Genomic DNA, 18,038 nt, shown 5'->3' on the forward strand with positions numbered 1-18,038 from the left:
AACAATATTAAGTCTTCTAATTTGTGAACTTGAGATGTGTTTTCATTTATTTCCATCTTCTTTCATTTCTTTCAGCAAGGTTTTAAAAGGCAGCTATGCTCACCACTATACCATCAACACCACATGACAATAGTACTTTCTAGTTTTCAGTGTACAAGTCCTGCCCTTCTTTTGTTAAATTTATGGCTACGTATTTTATTCTTTGTGGTGTTATTATAAATAGAATTATTCTTTAAATTTCTTTTTCACATTGTTCATTGCTAATGTACAGAAATATAAGTGTATCTTGTATATTGATTGTACATCTTGCAACCTTATTGGACTTGTTGATTAGTTCTAATAGTTTGTGTGTGGTGTGTGTGTATGTGTGTGTGTGTGTGTGTATTCCTTATCATTTTTTACATACAACATCATGTCATCTGCGAATAGGGACAGTTTTATTTCTTCCTTTCCAATCTGGATGCCTTTTTTTTTTTTTTCTTGCATAATTACTCTGGCTAGAACTGCAAGTACATTGCTGAACAGAAGTGGTGAGAGAAGACATCCTTGTGTGTTCCTGGTCTTAGGATGGAGCAGCTAGTCTTTCACCATTGGGTATGATATTAATTAAAGTTTTTCATAGATGTCTTTTGTCAGGCTTAAGAAGTTCCCTTCTATTTCTAGTTTGTTGAATGCTTTCATTATTAAATAGTATTGAATTTCATCAAATTTTTTTCCATATCTACTCTGATGATCATGTAATTTTTGTCCCATATTCTATTAATATAGATTATTACATGACTGAATTTTCAGATGTTGAACATTCACAGAAAAAAAATCACACATCATGGTGTATATTTGTATATGTTGCTGATTTGGTTTGGGTTTGCTTGTGTTTTGTTGAGGATTGGACATGGAGTCTTTGATCATATTTGTTGAATGAATGAATGAATGTTTAGAGAGGGAAGGCCTTACTCATATAGGCAAGACCTACAATACATGCACATCATTTTGGGAAATTCAAGGATATCAGATTAAGTAGCCCTGAAGAGCTTAGCAAGACACATTATTGCAGAATCACCATGTGGAAAGGAGGTAGTTATATTGAAGCAGACAGAACAGTGATCAGAATCAAAAGATGGGGATGATAGCCTTACTTTGCTAATTCCTAGCTAAAAAAAACTTATGTATTTAACTTATTTTAACAGGCTCCGTTTCTTCATCTATAAAAGGGAGGTGACATGTTGGGGGTAAGCTTGGGAAAGAATTATATTTAATTTAATAATCTTGCAGATACCTTCTAGCTCTAATAATTCGTAATTATCTAAAATGCCAGGTGAAAAATAACAGATGTTGGTGAGGATGTGGAGAAAAGGGAACACTTGTGCACTTTTGGTGGAAACGTAAATTAATATAACCTCTGTGGAAAACTATACAGAGATTTCTCAAAGAACTGAAAATAAAACTGCCATTCAATCCAGCAATCCCACTACAGGGTATCTACCCAAAGGAAAACAAATATTATATCAAAAGATACCTGTACACATATGTTTATCATAGCACTGTTCACAATAGCAAAGATACAGAATCAACCTAAGTGTCAATGGATGATTGGCTAAAGAAAATGTGGTAGATATACATAATGAAATACAATGCAGCCATAAGAATGAATGAAATCACATCTTTTGCCACAACATGGGTGGCACTGGAGGCCATTACCTTAGGTGAAATAACTCAGAAACAGGAAGTCAAGTACCGCACATTCTCATTGACAAGTGGGAGTTGAATAATGTGCACTCATGGACATAGAGTACAGAATAATTGACATTGGAGACAGAATGGTGGGAGGGTGAGGTGGATGAGGAATGAGAAATTATTTTATTTTATTTTGTTTTTTTTTTTTTGAGACGGAGTCTCACTCCACTGCTCAGACTGGAGTGCAGTAGTGCAATCTCGGCTCACTGCAAGCTCTGTCTCCCAGGTTCACACCATTCTCTTGCCTCATCCTCCTGAGTAGCTGGGACTACAGGTACCCGCCACCTTGCCTGGCCAATTTTTTGTGTTTTTAGTAGAGATGAGGTTTCACCGTGTTGGCCAGGATGGTCTTGATCTCTTGACCTCATGATCGGCCCGCCTCGGCCTCCCAAACTGCTGGGATTACAGGAGTGAGCCACCGTGCCTGGCCGGAATAAGAAATTATTTAGTGGGTACAATGTACACTCTTTGGGTGAGTTATACTAAAAACCTGACTATGCAATATATACATGTCACAAGACTGCACTTGTACCCCTGAAACTTACACTAATAATAATAAAAAGAGAAAACAGCTTACGATGCATCTCCAAAAGTAAAATAAAAATAAAATGCCATGTGAAATTCAATTTTAAGGAGAATATTTTATATGTTTTTGTAGTTCTCATTTAATGCCTCTGGAGTAGTTATGGGGAGAAAGATGATAAATGATTTTAACACAGTATTAAAAATGTAAAGTCTATTTATAGGAGCATAGAAAAGAAAGTGGCTAGTCCTCTTTAAGGGAGTATGATTAAAATTAAAGAAAAGATGGCACTTGAGTTGGGTCCTGAGACATGAATAGGAGTTTGCCAGCTAGAGAAGGCAGAGTAGAGAGACGATATTTTTCTATGTTTCTGCTACTACATCTCCTAAGTTCTTATTTTAAAATTTTTAAGAGGTAAATATTTTACTTGCCACTGAAACATTTTTATAAATACTTTGTGAAAGAAAATCCCTTGGTCTAGAAAGGAATTTTGTATCTACAGAGAACTCAATAGTGTATTCTTATCTTGCTGCTGAAGTCTGAATTTTCTGGACTGGGTATGTGATGGAAGTAAATTTGAAAAGGCAGTATATAAGTCCACCTTCATACTGCTGATAAAGACATACCCGAGACTGGGCAATGTACAAAAGAAAGAGGTTTATTGGACTTACAGTTGCACATGGCTGGGAAGGCCTCACAATCACGATGGAAGGCAAGGAGGAGCAAGTCATGTCCTACATGGATGGCAGCAGGCAAAGAGGGAACTTGTGCAGGGAAAGTCCTGTTTTTAAAAACCATCAGATCTTGTGAGACCCATTCATTATCACAAGAACAGCACAGGAAAGACCCACCCCCATGATTCAATTACCTCCCACCAGGTCCCTCCCACAACTTGTGGGAATTATGGGAACTACAGTTTGAGATTTGGGTGGAGACACAGAGCCAAACTATATCATTCCACCCCTGGCCCCTCCCAAATCTGTTTTCTTCACATATCAAAACCAATCATGCCCTCCCAACAGTCCCCCAAAGACTCAGTTCATTTCAACATTAACTCAAAAGTCCAGAGTCTAACGTCTCATCTGAGACAAGGCAAGTCCCTTCCACCTATGAGCCTGTAAAATCAAAAGCAAGCTAGTTACCTCCTAGATACAATGAGGGTACAGGCATTGGGTAAATACAACCATTCCCAGTGGGAAAAAATGGCCAAAACAAAGTGGCTACAGGCCCTATGCGAGTCCAAAATCCAGCAAGGCAGTCAAATCTTAAAGCTCCAAAATGATCTCCTTTGACTCCGTGCCTTATATCTGAGTAATGCTGATGCAAGAGGTGGGTTCCCATGGTGTTGGGCAGCTCTGCCCCTGTGGCTCTGCAGGGTACAGCCTCCCTCTTAACTGCTTTCATGGGCTGGTGTTGAGTGTCTGCGGCTTTTCTGGGTGAACTGTGCAAGCTGTCAGTGGATCTACCATTCTGGGGTCTGGAGGATGGTGGCCCTCTTCTCACAGCTCCACTAGGCAGTGTCCCAGTAGGGACTCCGTGTGGGGGCTCCAACCCCACATTTCCCTTTTGCATCTCCCTTGCAGAGGTTCTCCATGAACATCCCACTTTTGCAGCAAACTTCTGCCTGGACATCCAGACATTTCCATACATCCTCTGAAATTTAGGCAGAGATTCCCAAACTCCAATTTTTGATTTCTGTGTACTGGCAGGCTCAACACCATGTGGAAGCTGCCAAGGCTTTGGGCTTGCACCCTCTGAAGCAACAGTCCGAGCTGTATCTTGGCCCCCTTTAGTCATGGCTGGAGTGACTGGGACACAGGGCACCAAGTCCCTAGGCTGCACACAGCAGAGGGACCCTGGGCCCAGCCCACAAAACCATTTTTTTTCCTCCTAAACCTCCAGGTCTGTGATGGGAGGGATTGCCATGAAGACCTCTGACATGCTCTGGAGACATTTCCCCCCATTGTCTTAGGGATTAACATGCAGCTCCTCATTATTTGTGCAAATTTCTGCAATTGGCTTGAATTTCTCCCCAGAAAATGGGATTTTCTTTTCTTTTATTTATTTATTTATTTATTTTTTTGAGATGGAGTCTCGCTCTGTTGCCCAGGCTGGATTGCAATGGCACAATCTCATCTCACTGCAACCTCCACCTCCCAGGTTCAAGCCATTCTCTGGCCTCACCCTCCTGAGTAGCTGGGATTACAGGCACCCACCACCACACCCGGCTAAGTTTTTGTATTTTTAGTAGAGGCAGGGTCTCACTATGTTGGCCAGGCTGGTCTTGAACTCCTGACCTCGTGATCCACCTGCCTTGGCCTCCCAAAGTTTTGGGATCACAAGCATGAGCCACCATGCCTGGCCAGGATTTTCTTTTCTATTGCATTATCAGGCTGCAAATTTTCCAAACTTTTATGCTCTGCTTCTCTTAAAAAACTGAATGCCTTTAACAGCACTCAAGTTACCTCTTGAATGCTTTGCTGCTTGGAAATTTCTTCCATCAGATACCCTAAATCATCTCTCTCAAGTTCAAAGTTCCACAAATCTCTAGGGCAGGGGCAATGTCACCAGTCTCTTTGCTAAAACATAACAAGAGTCACCTTTGCTCCAGCTCCCCAAAATTTCCTCATCTCCATCTGAGGCCACCTCGGCCTAGACCTTATTGTTCATATCACTATCAGCATTTTTGTCAAAGCCATTCAACAAGTGTCTAGGGAGTTCCAAACTTTCCCACATTTTCCTGTCTTCTTCTGAGCCCTACAAACGGTTCCACTCTCTGCTTGTTACCTAGTTTCAAAGTCGCTTCCACATTTTCGAGTATCTTTTCAGCAACACCCCACTTTACTGTTACCAATTTACTGTATTAGTTTGTTTTCAGGCTGCTGACAAAGACATACCCAAGACTGGACAATTTACAAAAGAAAGAGGTTTATTGGACTTACAGTTCCATGTGGCTGGGGAGGCCTCACAATCATGGTGGAAGACAATAGTCAAGGAGGAGCAAGTCACATCTTACGTGGATGGCAGCAGGCAAAAAGAGAGAGCTTGTGCAGAGAAACTCCCATTTTTAAATCCGTAAGATCTTGTGAGACCCATTCACTATCACGAGAACAGCACAGGAAAGACACGCCCCCATGATTCAGTTATCTCCCACTGGGTCCCTCTCACAACACGTGGGAATTATGGGAGCTACAAGATGAGATTTGGGTGGCGACACAGAGCCAAACTATATCAGGAAGTAAGACATATAATTTGGGGGGGCCTTCATTTAATTTATAATTTTCTTTTTTTCAAGATGGGGTATCACTGTATTGACCAGGCTAGTCTCTAACTTCTAAACTAAAGTGATCCTCCTACCTTGGCCTCCCAAAGTGCTGGGATTACAGGAGTGAGCCACTGTGCCCAGCCTAATTGGTGGTGGGGAGCAGGAGGCTCTTTAAATGATAATAAGGAGTTATCAGTTTGGTAATAAAATAAGGAATAATAATAATAAAGATAATAATAATAGTAATAATAATAAAGAGTTAATGATAATAAAGACTGTCAGGTTGGTCTTTAACAGAACGACATAGTTCTTTCCAATTTTTTTGTCATGTCGCCACTATTCCAGCAGGGGGCAAACTTTTTACATGAAGTTCTTTCATAAATAAGATTTCGTGTCCTTTTTCATGGACTTTAATTTTTGTGTATTTATCACTGTCATAATTTGCTTAGGGTGGAGGAAGTAGAAATTATGTAAAAGAAGGCTACTCCTTAAATCATAAAGAACAAGAAATCAGAGAACACGTTCCCCACCAGAATGAAAATAGGTAGTAATGAATGCTTAGCACTAAGGCACCATCCACAAAAGCTGTGTTCAGGCATGAAGGGTAATGTGGAGATAAGGCAATGACTTAGAAAACCTAGAAAACAGAATGCCCTTTGAAAGCATTTTTGGACCATTTATGTTCAAGTGAAGATTGCTTTGTCTTGGACCAAATACAGTAATTGCTTAAATTTTTTTGCCTTTAGATAGCTTTCCATAGATAAACAAATAATGAGCAGTGTATTAAAACTACATGCATTAAAACTACATCCATTATGACTACTTGTATACATCATGGTGGGGTAAGATGATTAGACAAGAATTTAAGGGACTCAACTTAGATTATTCTCTTCCCTCTCCTTACTTGTCATTAATTACTTCCCTTTGCTGGGTCTTATTTTTCTCAAGTACAAAATGGAGATTTTGTCATTTGCTGACCTCACTGGGTTGTTGAGCTAATCGAGTGAAATAACACATATCAAAGAGGCTATTAAAATAAGTAAGTTGCATACATGTAAGTCGTTTTTAAAACAAGAAACACTTGATGTCGCAACCATCCTCTTGCTGGTAGGAGACCATATTCTCAAAGGCCACAAGTAGGAGTGCATTGCATAGCCTTACATTTCTTGGAGGGATGCCAGTTGCACTCAACACTTTCATGTAAAAAACATTTCTCACTGAGGCACAAGATCTCAGCTAACCAAAGACTTTTTCTCACTGGAATGGCAAGTGCGGGTCTTGTTAGTGAACCGTGTAAGAGTCAGAAACTAGTCCCCCAAATTATAGTGGTATTTATATATACGTTGTAATTCATGAGCACTTGTTCTGTGTCAGGCACTGGGTTTAGGCACAAGGAATACTTCAGTGAACAAAATAGATGAAAATTAAATGTTTACGAGGTTTCTTGTTTGCTCATTTAAAAGCCTATACTTAAGGGAAGTTTGCAGTTTCTCTATGTACATATTTACTTAGAAATGATGACATTTCTGAATCTTTAAATACAAATATTGATATTAAAAAATTTATCTCACTCTTGGGCAAAGTTTCATGAAGAAGTCAGTTTCATCTGTGCTCAATGCTAGTTATTCAGCATCCATTACAGAGGGTCTAAAAAGGTGGATATTAAATGGAGTAGCTTCTGGTTTAATCTGCATCTTCACTATTTTCCAAGATTTTTTCTCTTTTTTTCTGAAAGTTCTTCTCTATCCCCTTCTTACAAGGACTTGAGAATAAATGGCCTCGTTATAAGCATTTAATAATAACTAACACCAGATGCAGCGGCTCATGCCTGTAATCCCAGCACTTTGGGAGGCTGAGGCAGGACGATTACTTGAAGGCAGGAGTTCGAGGCTGCAGTGAGCTATGACTGTGTAACTACACTCCAGCCTGTGCAACAGAGAGAAACTTTGTCTCAAAAAACAAACAAACAAAACAAACAATTTGCACAGTGCTTTTAATTCACAAAATACTTTTTTCATTCATAATCTCACTAGAGATGTCCAACAATCTTGTTCCTAGACAATATTTCCATTTTGCAGTTGAAGAAACAAAGGTTCAGGGATAGTAAGCAACCTACTCAAAGGTGCATAGCTAATGAGAGGCATTGCTCAAATTCAACATGCATTTTCTGTATCCAGATCTCAAGACCCTTTCCCAAGGCCACCTCTTTCCTGTTGCTTTAGAAAGTAAACACATCAGCCGGGCGCGGTGGCTCACGCTTGTAATCCCAGCACTTTGGGAGGCCGAGGCGGGCGTATCACGAGGAGGAGACCACGGTGAAACCCCGTCTCTACTAAAAATACAAAAAATTAGCCGGGCGTGGTGGCGGGCGCCTGTAGTCCCAGCTACTCAGAGAGGCGGAGGCAGAAGAATGGCGTGAACCCGGGAGGCGGAGCTTGCAGTGAGCCGAGATTGCGCCACTGGAGATCCGTCTCAAAAAAAAAAAAAAAAAAAAAAAAAAGGAAAGTAAACACATCACCAGAGTTTTGGTTTTTAATTTTAGTCAAGAAATTTGTTATAGTTATTAAAATGTTATGAGCCAGCCGGGCTTGGTGACTCATGCCTGTAATCCCAGCACTTTGGGAGGCTGAGGCGGGCGGGTCACCAGAGGTTGGGAGTTCAAGATCAGCCTGACCAACATGGAGAAACCCCATTTCTACTAAAAGTACACAATTTTTAGTATTGTGTTTAGGGTGTGGTGGCGCATGCCTGTAATCCCAACTACTCAGGAGGCTGAGGCAGGAGAATCGCTTGAACCCGGGAGGCGGAGGTTGCGGTGAGCCAAGATCGTGCCATTGCACTCCAGCCTGGGCAACAGGAGCGAAACTCTGTCTCAAACAAACAAACAAACAAACAAAAGTTATGAGCAAGTTTTAAAATATTTCCTCCTTTAAGTTGGAGTAAGTTCCTCAATCCAAGAGTCTAAAGGTTAATGGAATCAATAATTAACACTGCTGGTATAAGCTATGCCTCGGATCTACTTCCTTATTTACCCTCCTCTCCAACCCATACTGCAAAAATGCATCAGTGTAAGAAGATTAGGAAAGGGAATTTCTTCCAGGTATTCTGTATGAAAGCTATGTTTAAGTGGAAGAACTTTTAAAACTGACTCTGGTTTTTATTTTATTATTTACAGTAAGAGATATTAACAGTCAATGAGGCAGCAGATAGAGATCTAGGAGCGAGGAAGAGCACTGATCATCCATTAAAATCATGTATTGAGCAAACTGTACTCCAAGGCTAGGAATGGCCAACTTTAGGAAAAGACTCAGAAAACTAGGAAAAAAAAAATAGGAAAACAACTGAGCTGGTTTAGAACGTGAGGCAGAGCTGGGCATTTACCTACCTTGGGGAATGTGTCGTTGGGTAATTCACATTTTTGAAATTCTGAGTAACTGGCTGGGTGTGGTGGATCATGCCTGTAATCTCAGCAATTTGGGAGGCCAAGGAGGGTGGATCGCTTGAGCCTAGGAGTTCGAGACCAGCCTGAGCAACATGGTGAAACCCCATCTCTACAAAAAAATACACACACAAAAAAAATTTAGCTGGACATGGTGGTGCATGCCTGTAGAGTTACTCAGGTGACTGAGGTGGGAGGATCACCTGAGCCTGGAAAGTCGAGACTGCAGTGAGCTGTGATCATGCCATGGCACTCCAGCCTGGGCAACAGAGTGAGACCTTGTTGAATGAAAAAAAAAAAAGGAATTCTGAGTGACTGTGAGTGATCTTCACACACTTACTGGTGAGCACCTGAGCAATGCCCAAGGTGGACATTGGATGTGCATGGAAGAAATCAGATAGTGAGGAAGAAAATTAAAGAAAGGAAAGAAGAAAGAGAACAGAAAGACATAGGATTAGCCACGCACTCAGCACTCACAGCTCCCCATCTCTGCTATGGATGTCCTAGCCCTGGATTAAGAGGAGATGGGATTGAGAATTTTATATCCTTGTCCTTTTTGCTTCTGTCAGACTCTTATGTTTCCTGGGCCCACAGCAAACATTTACAGGCCCAGGGCAAGAATACAAAGGGGAACCATATATGGCCAAATATGTTATGTCTGCATATTTAAAATTTATAAATCAAGTGGACACCTGACAAATAGCATATCTTGAAAAATACACCTTTTAATGAACTAGCAGGTCAGGTTTGAATTGAGAATTGTCAGAATTGTCAAAGTTTTATGTTACAACATGGTGACATAGAAAGAGCTAGCCCTGGCCCTCACTAAGGCATAATGCTTACCTCCCTACTCCTGAACCCTCTGTCCTGAATCAACCATGAAGGAGAAGGACCCTATGTGAGTGGCATGGATACCCTGGACCATGCATTCGAGCTCTGTCTACACCACACAGGCAGCACCATCTTGGTTGTGCTATGGCTAGGGGTTTTCGCACCAGTGGCGCAGTCTCCTCTCCAAAGGACAGACGTGAGGACAAGGTCTTCAGAGGCCCTGTGAGGGGCCCTACGACATTTGGCCAAGGGTGGCAGGAGAGATTGCTGGATTCCAGGTGGGCACATCCATTTGGCCTCATTAATTTCTTGCTCCATTAGGACAGATGTGGCTTGGGGAGAGCCAAAGCAGAACTCTCTAAATTATGTGGCCCAGGACAGGAACCCTCCTTGCCTGGCTCTAAAAGTGATACTGCTATGTCCTGGTGTCCACTTGATTTTCAAATCACACAAAATGCATAGAACGTTCTGTTTCAAATGGCCCTGAAGGCAGGAGCTTATGTGCTGCCATGCAAAATATGCTACCACGTGTGTCCTGCCCTGCTGCTTTAGATGGACGGTGCTGGAACAGCATTCGATCAAGAAAACCCAATTCCCGGCATTCTACATGGTCATACATCACCTAGTATAACTGATTTTTATTGTCATTATTATTGTTTGACTTTTGCTGGTAGAGTGTTTAAGGTCAAGAATAATTCAATCTTAATTTGTTTTCAGCCATCATGGCTGGCTTCTTTCTTTTGTCTCATTTTTAAACCTTTGAACTAACTTCATCATTGGGTTAATGTAAAATTAACTGCACAGTTTCTGTTTGCTCTGGTAACATGTAGCCTGTTGTTTTTAGACACTTTCAGATGTTAATATGTAAAAGCACACTGAGAAACAGTGGTACATTTCTATTCTCCCCAAGTATTCTTAAGTTGTTTTGAACAGAGATCCTTGGGCTGTGTGTCAAGATATTCATTCTTTTCAGCTCTTGAGCAGCTGGTGAGGCCTGGGTTGGTTACAGATCTGTGGCTGGTGGCTGTTATCTTCTAAAAGCCTCATTCATTTACCCCAATTACCAACAAAATCTTACTGTTTTCTAAATGTTCAGTGAACTTAAAGAGGTTAACGAGCTTGGCAAAAATAATTTTGCTCTGCATTTATCTGTTAATATATCTATTTAAGGCCACTCTAAATTAGTAATATATAAACAATATTGATATTTCCTCCAATTTATCAGTTCATTTGCTTACCTCAATCTTCCAAAATGCATTTCCTCCCTCCTTCTCTCAGTTTTTCCTGATTCTGCTTATCCTTCAATGCCTGCCTAATGCATTCAATCATCAAACATGAAGCTCCTGTGTTCCAGGCTCATGCCCACCTTCTTCACGATGCCTTCCTTGACCATGCTAGTTCACCAAGGGCTTTCCCACTCCCTCTTCGGAACTCATAAGGTAATTCATTTCCACTATTTATTTGCACTCAGTGCCTTGTAATTTTAGTTCTGTTTTCACATGTATACACATCTTCCCAATAAAGCTATAAGATCCTTGGGGAAAAAAAACACTACTTCACACACATTCTTGTATTTCTCACTCCACCTACTAAAGTGTATTTACCATCTATATAAAATATGTTGACTAATTGATCGTGACTGGTAAATATCACTTACTGAGTACAGTGGTTAAGAGCACAGCCTGTTAAGATCAAATGGAACTGGTCTTAATGCTGACAGTGCCACTTGATAACCATGCAGTCTTGGGCTACTGACCTAACTGTTTGCTCATCTGTAAAATAGAGATCAGAATGGTATCTCCCTCATGGAATTGTTTGAGAACTAAATGACATCATACCTAAAAGAAATACCTGGAAGAGTTAGCATTTGGAGAATGTTTGATGACAATGACTCTAATCATAACATCCCAGGCAAGGTGATAAACCCTTTACGTGAACAGTAGTCCCTCCTTATCTGCAGGGCATATGTTCCAAGACCCCCGGTGGATGCCTGAAATCATGGACAGTACAAAACTCGATTACAGTTTGAGGTGCAGCAGCAAAACTAGCATGAATTTCTTTTCCCTTCACAATTTTAATGACAGAAGATTTATTGTTACAGTAGAACTTAGCAGCTTCAGCCTGCAATTTTTTCTTTCTTTATTAAGTTGAGAACTTTCACCTTTTCACTTACAGGAAGCACTTTATCACTTTGGTATATCCAAATTGCCAGCATCACTACTCTTGTTCTTTAGGTCCATTAGTAAGTAAAACAAAGTAACTTGAACACAAGCATGGTGATACCTCAAAAGATTGGTCGATCTGATAATTGAGAGGGCTACTAAGTGATCACGGATGTGGAGCATACACGGAGTAGACTTGTTGGACAAAGGGACGATTCTCGTCTTGGGGTGCGAGATTCCATCACACTACTCAGAATCACAAGCAATTTAAAACTTATAAATTGTTTATTTCTAGAATTTCTATTCGATATTTTCAGACCTCATGGACCACAAGTAACTGAAGCCTTGAAAAGTGAAATCACAGATAATGGGTGGGGAGACTACTGTATTAATGATTTAACTCATTCCTACAAGGTAAGAAGTATTATTATACCTATTTTATAGGTAGAAAAACCAATCACACCTGTAATCCCAGCACTTTGAGAGGCCAAGGCAGGCAGATCACCTGAGATCAGGAGTTCGAGACCAGCCTGACCAACATGGCAAAACCCCGTCTCTACTAAAAATACAAAATTAGCTGGGTGTGGTGGCACATGCCTGTAATCCCAGCTACTCGGGAGGCTGAGGCAGGGAAATCGCTTGAATCCGGGAGGCAGAGGTTGCGGTGAGCCAAGATTGCACCATTGCACTCAAGCCTGTGCAGAGTAAGACTCGGTCTGAAAAAATAAAAATAAGGTAGGTAAGTATGCAGTCCGAGGTCACAGAACAGGATTTAAACCCAGGCAATCAGACTTCAAAGTCTATTTCCTTAACCAGCATAGGATGCCAAGAAATTTTAAAAAGTAGTATCAGGAACTAATGTCATTGTTCCCTTCAAGGTGCACCTCGAACAAATATGTCAAGAGAGTTCAAGGGTTTATATATAAAAGAATCCCACCCACCGTAAACTGGAACTGGGATTCAGATTTGTCTGAGCATGTGAATGACCTAAAAGAAGGTCATGGCCAGAAGTCAGAATCAATGAGGTTTTTGGCTGAACCTGGAGTGGGGAGGAGTAACATGCCCTAGTCCCTGATGCTGAGAGATAAGGGGAAGGAACAGAGCATGTCATTTGGTTCTACACTGTCCAAACCCTGTAGGGAAAGGGGCTGTAGACAGATGATGAAGCAGCCGTTTTCACGAGGGCCTCGGAAGCACAGAAGTATACGCAGCCTGGCTGGAGGCCCGGTGACTGGATGAGACATGTTGTAGAACAAGTGGTGTTCTCCCCACTGGAGGGGCCTGGCTATGCTGCAGTGCAGGCTGCAAAGGGGACATCCTAGGCACTAGGCAGAGCATCCTGGGCACAGACACTCAGGTGCCCACTGGGGTCTCAGGCAGGGCTGGTGGTGGAGACTGATCCCAAAGTGTTTTCCTGGCAGAGCAAGAGTGGAAAACCCTGAAAGTCTTGAGCACCTGAAAGATACTTCCTGAGATCGATATTGAGCCCTGAGTTATGCAGATGAATGCGAGATGGTGAAATCTGGGTTACAATCTGTCATGGGCTGAATTGTGTTCACCCCTTCAATTCATATGTTGAAGTTGCCATCCAAGTACTAAGCAGGCCTGACCCTACTTAGCTTCTGAGATCAGACGAGATTGGGTGTGTTCAGGGTGATATGTCCGGGACATAGGTTGAAGTTCCAACTCCCAGTACTTCGAAATTTGAAGCTAAGGCTTTAACAAACGTGATTAAGGTAAAATGAGGCCATTATGGTGGAGCCGTGATCTAATATGACTGGTGTCCTTGTAAGAAAAGAGCAAGACACCAGGGATGTGTGCACACAGAAAAAACACAGTGAGAACACAGCCTGTGCAAGTCAAGGAGAGAAGCCTCAGGAGAAAACAAAACTGCCAACCCCTTGATCTTAGATTTCCAGCCTCCAGAACTGTGAGAAAGTTAATTTTTGTTGTTTCAGTCACCCAGACTGTGATCTTTTGTGATGGCAGCCCTAGCAAACTAATGTACTATCCCTAAGAAGATCTGTTTCATGCTCTGAGGCTGGTGAGGGCTGGGCATGAAGTCATGGTGAGGGCAACTTGGGCTAACCCCATTTGTAACTCTCACCACAGATATTTGAGCCAGGTAGTATCACTCTTTTGTAGAGTAGGAAATCAAGATTCAGAGAAGGTAAATAACTTGTCCAAGGCCACACAGCTTCTAAGTGATAAAGCCTGGTTTCAAATCCAGGTCTTTGTGACTCCCAAATTCATATTCCCAAATTCTACATGAAACTGCGTATCTCCCACACTGTCAACAGAGATGTAATTTACCTACATACTAATCACTACATGATAACAGGACTGGCACATCTCATATTGCTCTGAGAATGCAAAGAAAACTGGTTCTTCATTTACAAATTGACTACAATTGACTGTGAGGTAACATAAAATCCAGCAATATGTATTAGCAAACGAATATTTGCTTTCTTAAAAACACTTTTTAGGACTCCTAAACAATTGCTGCTTATTGCCCCAAGATGATCTTACCAAAATGATGCACAGTGGAGCTTGAGGAACGAAATAGATAAATAGGCCCATTCCTGAGTATGCGTGTACTGGGCAAACAGGGGAGAAAAAGGACATGGGGCAAGGGAGGCAGGGACATCGGGATTCCTCCACATTCCTCAAAGTCAGAGACTATGTCCTTATCACTGTCACATTCCCAAGGGTCTCGGAATATATGCTCTTTCTAGGTATACTTGCTGATTGACCGACGAAACAAATGATCACGCAAATGAATGAATTCAGTCTTCTAATAAGAAGAAAAAAATTCTTAGGCCTTCGGTGACCTAAATTCATCAGAGCATTTTGGACTTTCCTAATTTACTTTCTGTTTCATTTATCAAGTGAGATGGAGCTTCAGGGGAAGTAAAGAATCAACTGAAGAATTAAACCATAGACTAAAGCTGGGCTGAAAAGGCATTCTTGCCTGTATATCTGAATAGTATTTGATATGGGTTGGTATTTGTCCCCTCCAAATCTCATGTTGAAATGTAACCCCCAAGGTTGGGAGGTGGGACCTGGTAGGAGGTGTTTGGATCACGGGGGTGGATCCCTCATAAGTAGCTTAATGCTCTCCCATTGGTGATGAGTGAGTTCCTGCTCTGAGTTCACACAAGAGCTGATTGTTGAAAAGAGTCTTCCATGTAACATGCTGGCTTCCCTTTCGCCTTCCACCATGAGTGTAAGCTTGCTGAGGTCCTCCCCAGGAACAGATGCCAGTACCATGCTTCCTGTACAGCCTGCAGAACCATGAGCCAATTAAACCTCTTATCATTATAAATTGCCCAATCTCATGTATTCCTTTATAGCAATGCAAGAACAAACTAATATGGTGCTACTGAGAATGTGTCTCCTTGTCACCCCTTACAGTCATCAGAATAATTAGCTCTACCCTACTACCTCAGATGAGTGTGGAATGTATTTATTTCAGGCAGGTGTTCTTGGCCTGTATATGGTGAACTACGGAGACACCAATGGCTCAGAAGATGGAATACAGCAATAGTAAACACGGGCAGAAGTAATACAAATCTTGTAAGCCAAATAATTTCTTCAGGCTGCTGATTTTCAAGAACTGTCTTCAGAGCTTCTCTATTATTTTAATTATGTGAAAAATAATTATCTACTGAAAAAAATGCCACAGAGCCCCTGTCCCCACCTCAACCAAGAAAAGTGTCTAGTAAGGTTACAAACAGGGCAAAACAAAGCAAGATGTTCTTAAAATTTTCAAGACTTTACTTAAGTGAACACTTGAATATCATTTGCTATAATAAAATGCAACTATTGATGAGCAATCTATCTAGATTTTGATATGATACTGCAGGAAGAAGGAAAGTGTTTTCTCTCTCTACCTTGGCTTATTATAATTATTACTTATTGCAGTAGCAATAATATGTTGTTTTTCTTAGATGTTCTTTATCAGTTAGCATGAAGAATATAATACTTTTTTTTTTTTTTGAGGCTGAGTCTCACTCTGTTGTCCAGGCTGAAGTGCAGTGGTGTGATCTCTGCTCACTGTAGCCTCCACCTCCCGGTTCAAGTGATTCTCCTATCTGAGCCTCCCAAGTAGCTGGGATTACAGGTGCCCACCACCACGCTTGGCTAATTTTTGTATTTTTAGTAGAGATGGGGTTTCACCATCTTGGCCAGGCTGGTCTGGAACTCCTGACCTCAAGTGATCCACCTGCCTCGGCTTCCCAAAGTGCTGTGGTTACAGGCGTGAGCCACATACCTGGCCTATAATACCTTTGAGTGAGTTACTTTCTGTTGATATCCCCCATTAGTCTTTAGGGACAGAGAGGGTTCTAGTAATTGAATAATTTTAATAAATATTTTTCCATTTTTTCCCAATAAACTTATCAAGTGATTATCTTTTAACTCCATCTGGGAAATTTTTAAGGGGCTTTCAATTACAGTGTATGTTTCTATTTAATTTGCAATCCGTCCTACTATCTGTTACTATTATAAACATAGCTTTAAGTCTGAACAATCCAATGCTGATTAGAGGTTTTCAGCATTAAGCATTGGTTGTGGTTCTAAAGTTTAACAAATAACACAATACATAATTCTCTGGCACGTCCAGCCTTTTCATGTCATGCAGTTGAAGCCTCCCTCTATTTACGAGACAAGCAAACAGAATACATACTATAATCAATTGAGCAGGCTATGATTAACTTTGCACAGAGCCGTCCCCAAACTCCCTACAAACTCCATAGTGGTTCTTAGATAAAAATATGGCAAGGCATATTTCTCTAATGAAGAGAAAATTTCCAGTTAAGAGCATCTGACGTTTCTTATTTTTTAGGTGATTATAAATCAAATTAGCACAGGGCCTGTTCACAGCTGTCTGTTCTATGTTATTTTCCCTTGCTTCTCCTACACAAAGAAAACATTTGTGAGGTATTGTCCTTTATGTATTTATTTATTTTGAGAAGGAGTCTCACTCTTGTTGCCCAGGCTGGAGTGCAGTGGTGCAATCTCGGCTCACTGCAACCTCTGCCTCCCTGGTTCAAGCGATTCTTCTGCGTCAGCCTCCCAAGTAGATGGGATTATAGGGCCCTCCACCACAACCAGCTAATTTTCGTCTTTTTTTAGTAGAGATGGGGTTTCATCATGTTGGCTAGGCTGGTCTCGAACTCTTGACCTCAAGTGATCCGCCCACCTCGGCCTCCCTAAGTGCTGGGGATTACAGGCATAAGCCACCATGCCTGGCCAAGGTGCTGTCCTTTATAATGTGGTTGGGGCCATTAAATTAATTAATTGAGTAATAATGCAGAAAGCCCATTCCCATCATCTTAAATGCAGCACTATCCACCGATGTTTGCAAAATAAGTGGATATCGCAGTTATTTCCATGTTTCTTGAATGGCTGCAGGTAGTTCTAGGAGAAGAAGAAAAACAAGAATTTGGATTTTTTTTTCTTCCATGCTATGAACAACAATCAACACAGAAAAAAATTTCCTTTGAGATTCTTGGGGAACACTCTTTATTAGGACAGGATCCTCAGGTTCTTGGAAGATAATTTTATCATTTACTTTTTGTTGAAAGAAAGATCTAACTTGGCTGGGCGTGGTGGCTCATGCCTGTAATCCCAACACTTTGGGAGGCCGAGGTGGGTGGATCACGAGGTCAGGAGATCGTAGCCATCCTGGCTAACACGGTGAAACCCCATCTCTATTAAAAATACAAAAAGAAATTAGCCACGCATAGTGGCCTGTAGTCCCAGCTACTCAGGAGACTGAGGGAGGAGAATAGCGGGAACCTGGGAGGTGGAGCTTGCAGTGAGCCAAGATCGTGCCACTGCACTCCAGCTTGGGCAACAGAGCAAGACTCTGCCTCAAAAAAAAAAAAAAGAGAGAGACCTAACTTGACTGCCCTGCGTTCCTGAACATTAATAATATACTTGAAGGTACATTGCAGAGTTGGAGCTGGTAACAGCTCTGTTAGTTGGAACTAACAGCTCTGAACTCAGGGTATCTTCACAAGTGAGGTCACTTGCTGTCTTCATTGATAGTAGACGTTCAAGTTGCAAATAGTCGGGACT

Source organism: Hylobates moloch, unplaced genomic scaffold, assembly GCF_009828535.3.
Source record: "Hylobates moloch isolate HMO894 unplaced genomic scaffold, HMol_V3 SCAFFOLD_10, whole genome shotgun sequence".
NCBI classification, from domain to species: domain Eukaryota; kingdom Metazoa; phylum Chordata; class Mammalia; order Primates; family Hylobatidae; genus Hylobates; species Hylobates moloch.